This window comes from Sapajus apella, unplaced genomic scaffold (assembly GCF_009761245.1).
Source record: "Sapajus apella isolate SASKATOON/1434 unplaced genomic scaffold, GSC_monkey_1.0 scaffold54, whole genome shotgun sequence".
NCBI classification, from domain to species: Eukaryota; Metazoa; Chordata; class Mammalia; order Primates; family Cebidae; genus Sapajus; species Sapajus apella.
In genome coordinates this window covers 14,243,351-14,248,097 of record NW_022436994.1, presented here as the reverse complement: position 1 = coordinate 14,248,097, position 4,747 = coordinate 14,243,351, and the positions used below count along the sequence as shown (strand labels likewise).

General features: G+C 39.8%; 1 pseudogene across 1 annotated transcript; it reads left to right on the top strand.

Moving 5' to 3' along the window:
* Window positions 1-368: 368 nt before the first annotated feature.
* On the top strand, window positions 369-1,388 carry LOC116527476 (annotated as a pseudogene). The gene is made up of 2 exons (XR_004258561.1): window positions 369-1,021; window positions 1,177-1,388. The product of XR_004258561.1 is annotated as a heterogeneous nuclear ribonucleoprotein A1-like (transcript).
* Window positions 1,389-4,747: the final 3,359 nt, after the last annotated feature.

Below are 4,747 nucleotides of genomic sequence, written 5' to 3'. Positions count from 1 at the left end.
CTGTTCATATCCTTCACTCACTTTTTGATGGGACTGTTTGTTTTTTTCTTGTAAATTTGTTTTAGTTCTTTGTAGATTCTGGATATTAGCCCTTTGTCAGATGGGTAGCTTGCAAAAATTGTTTCCCATTCTGTTGGTTGCCAATTCATTCTAATGATTGTTTCTTTTGCTGTGCAGAAGCTCTTAAGTTTAATTAGGTCCCATTTGTCAATTTTGGCTTATGTTGCCATTGCTTTTGGTGTTTTAGTCATGAAGTCCTTGCCTATGCCTATGTCATGAATGGTATTGCCTAGGTTTTCTTCTAAGATTTTTGTGGTGTTAGGTCTTACGTTTTCATCTTTAATTCACCTTTCTGACCATGGACACTGCCAAAGAAGCATCGTTAAAGTCTCTCTTCTCCCTGTGATCATGTCTAAGTCAGAGTCTCCTAAAGAGCCCGAACAGCTGAGGAGGTTCTTCATTGGAGGGTTGAGCTTTGAAACAACTGATGAGAGCCGGAGGAGCCATTTTGAGCAATGGGGAACGCTCACAGACTGTGTGGTAATGAGAGATCCAAACACCAAGCGCTCCAGGGGCTTTGGGTTTGTCACGTATGCAACTGTGGAGGAGGTGGATGCAGCCATGAATGCAAGGCCACACAAAGTGAATGGAAGAGTTGTGGAACCAAAGAGAGCTATCTCAAGAGAAGATTCTCAAAGACCAGGTGCCCACTTAACTGTGAAAAAATATCTGTTAATGGCATTAAAGAAGACACTGAAGAACATCACCTAAGAGATTATTTTGAACAGTATGGAAAAACTGAAGTGATTGAAATCATGACTGACCAAAGCAGTGGCAAGAAAAGGGGCTTTGTTTTTGTAACCTTTCATGACCATGTAACCTTTGACTTCGTGGATAAGATTGTCATTCAGAAATACCACACTGTGAATGGCCTCAACTGTGAGGTTAGGAAAGACCTGTCAAAGCAGAAGATGGCTAGTGCTTCATCCAGCCAGAGGTCGAAGTGGTTCTGGAAACTTTGGTGGTGGTCAAGAAGGTGGTTTCGGTGGGAATGACAACTTTGGACATGGAGGAAACTTCAGTGGTCATAGTGGCTTTGGTGGCAGCCGTGGCGGTGGATATGGTGGCAGTGGGATGGCTGTAATGGATTTGGTAGTGATGGAAGCAATTTTGGAGGTGGTGGAAGCTACAACAATTTTGGCAATTACAACAATCAGTCTTCAAATTTTGGACCCATGAAGGGAGGAAACTTTGGAGGCAGAAGCTCTCGCCCCTGTGGTGGAGGTGGCAGCCAATACTTTGCCAAGCCATGAAACCAAGGTGGCTATGGCAGTTCTAGCAGCAGCAGTAGCTATGGCAGTGGCAGATTTTAATTAGGAAACAAGGCTTAGCAGGAGAGGAGAGCCAGAGAAGTGACAGGGAAGCTACAGGTTACAACAGATTTGTGAACTCAGCCAAGTACAGTGGTGGCAGGGCCTAGCTGCTACAAAGAAGACATGATTTAGACAAATACTCATGTGTATGGGCAAAAAACTCAAGGACTGTATTTGTGACTAACTGTATAACAGGTTATTTTAGTTTCTGTTCCGTGGAAAGTGTAAAGCATTCCAACGAAGGGTTTTAACGTAGATTTTTTTTTTTTTGCACCCATGCTGTTGATTGCTAAATGTAATAGCCTGATCGTGATGCTGAATAAATGTCTTTTTTTTAGAAAAAAAATCTTTAATCCATCTGAAGTTAATTTTTGTATAAAGTGTAAGGAAGGGGTCCAGTTTCAGCTTTCTGCACATGGCTAGCCAGTTTTCCCAACACCATTTATTAAACAGGGAATCCTTTCCCCATTGCTTATTTTGTCAGCTTTGTCAGAGATCAGATGGTTGTAGATGTGTGGTGTTATTTCTGAGGCCTCTGTTCTGTTCCATTGGTCTATATCTCTGTTTTGGTACCAGTACCATGCAGTTTTGATTACTGTAGCCTTGTAGTATGGAGCATTTTCTTATTTTTAAGCCAATTCAATTTAGACTTTCTGATATTTGTAACTTAAAACATCCAAATGATACATCCTCAGAAAAGGAAAAAAAGTGCCCTGCATGTAACCATTTGTTACTTTCCTTCTAGCTCTAAGATATTTTTGTATATTTTGTTTGATGAGTGAAGATCAATTTTTCATTAAGGATCTGCCCTAGGAATGATGGGACCTTAAGAGAATATTTTGGAATCAGCTACTCTTCAGTTCTCTTTTCCAACAGAAATCAAATGGGACATAAAGTCCCATTTTAGTCAGGATGGCATAGGATGATACAGTATCAAATTCCTAGTACCAAATTTTGATGTCTGGCTCACTGATATCGAATTTTGATGTTGGTAAGCCAGAGTTCTCCTCCATCTGGTCACTCAGGAATCCAGGCTTCTTCTATCTAGAAATGTTGCCTTTCCAGGGTCACTATGGTGGTGAACAAAGCTCATGGAGATAACATACCAGTTCTTAAACATGTCCATCCAGAAAGGACACACATCTCTTAACATTCACATTTCACTGGCAAGAAGCAGACACATTTCTTGCCTAATGACTAGCAAGCTGGGAACTGTAGTCTCCCCTTGTATCTTCGAAGGAGAGGTGAGGCACATAGGGATAAGCTCTATCTTTTTTTTTTTTTTTTTTTAACTTTGTTAGATTTTTTTGAGACAGGATCTCACTCTGTCACTGAGGCTGAAGTGCAGTGGCACAGTCACTGCTCACTGCAACCTCAACCTCCTGGGCTCAAGTGATCCTCCCATCTCAGCCTCCTGAGTAGTTGGGACTATAAGAGTGTGCCCCATGTCTGACTAATTTTACTGTTATTTTAATTTTTGTAGAGACAGCGTCTCACTAAGTTGCCTAGGCTGGTCTTGAACTGCTGGCCTCAAGTGATCTTCCCACCTCAGCCTCCCAAAGTGCTGAGATTATAGGTATGAGCAACTGTGCCAAATGATGGAAAAGCCCTTTTAGTCTCTACCACGCTGTCAAAAAATATTTTTTAGTTTTATTTTTAAAATGACTATTTTGGCTGGGCATGGTGGCTCACGCCTGTTATCCCAGCACCTTGGGAGGCAAAGGCAAGCAGATCACCTGAGGCCAGGAGTGTGAGGCCAGCCTGGCCAACATGGTAAAACCCCATCTCTACTAAAAATACAAAAATTACCTGAGAGTAGTGGTGGGCGCCTGTAATCCCAGCTACTCAGGAGGCTAAGGCAGGAGAATTGCTTGAACTGAGGAGGCAGAGGTTGTAGTGAGCCAAGATCATGCCATTGCACTTCAGCCTGGGCAACAAAAGCCAAACTCCATCTAAAAAAAAAGAAGACTATTTCATGAAGAGGAACCAAGGAAGTACTTGTTATAAAAATTATTATGTAAAATTATTTGAAATCAGATCAGGAAAGCCTTGTTATTTTTTGCCACATGTAAGTCAAAGAATAACAGTTATACTGAAGCTTCTTAGTAATCTATTTGTTAATTGACTTCTCTGTTCTAAGCAGTAAACAACATCATCATCATTATTATTATTTTGAGACAGAGTCTCACTCTGTTGCCCAGGCTGGAGGGCAGTTGTGCAATCTCGACTCACTTCAGCTTCCGCATCCTAGACTCAAGCAATTCTCTCACCTCAGGCTCCTTTCTCCCACCTAAGCCTCCTGAGTAGCTGAGACTATAGGCATGCACCACCATGCCTGGCTAATTTTTGATTTTTATTAGAGACAGGGTTTCATCATGTTGTCCAGGCTGGTCTTGAGCTCCTGATCTCAAATGATCCACCCACCTCAGCCTCCCAAAGTGCTGGGATTATAGGCGTGAGCCACAGTACCCGGCCTATTTTTTAAACTTCCTTTAATTACCATGTTGTTTCACACTAAAATAGCACACATTTTTTTTTTTAAAAAAGGACTATAAAAAAAAGAAAAAGAAAAAAAGGGATTGTATTATTCAAAAACATTAATGTCATAAAAGATAAAGAAGGGCTGATGATGACCTGTTCCCAATTAAACACACATGACAACCAAATACACATGTGATTCTAGTTTGGAAACTGTACTAGAGGAAAAGAATGCTATAAGGAACATTACTGGATCAACTGACAAAATTGGAATACAGACAATGGATAAAATAAAAATATTATATCTATGTTAAATTTACTGAGGCTGATTAACTGTATTATGGAAATATAAGATAATATTCTTTTTTTTCCTCAAATGCATTTTAACAAGAATATTCTTATTGTTAGGAAATACATAATTTAAAATTTAGGGATAAAGGGTCATAAAGTACGCAACTTACTAAAAAGAGTTATCAGAAGTCTCTAAACAAAGAGGCCAGAAAGAAAACCATTAAAAAATTGTTTTAACTTATCAGAAGACTCAATATTGTTAAATGTCAATTTCTGCCAAATTAATCTAAAGACTCAATGCAATCACAATAAAAATTCCAGCAGGCTGTTTTGTAGAAACCGCCAAGATAATTCTAAAATGCATATAGAAATGCATAGGATATAGAATAGTCAAAACAACTTTGGAAAAATAACAGAGTTGGAAAACTTATGCTACCTGACCTCAGTACTTAGTGCAACTAACAGAAATGAACAATAACTCTGATGCACTTGTTAGGAGATTCAACAAGCCTACGGAAAGAATTTCTGAGCTTGGAGAATTTCTCAAAGGAATTGCCAAAACTGGGCCAGATGCAACGACTCACACCTGTAATCTCGACACTTTG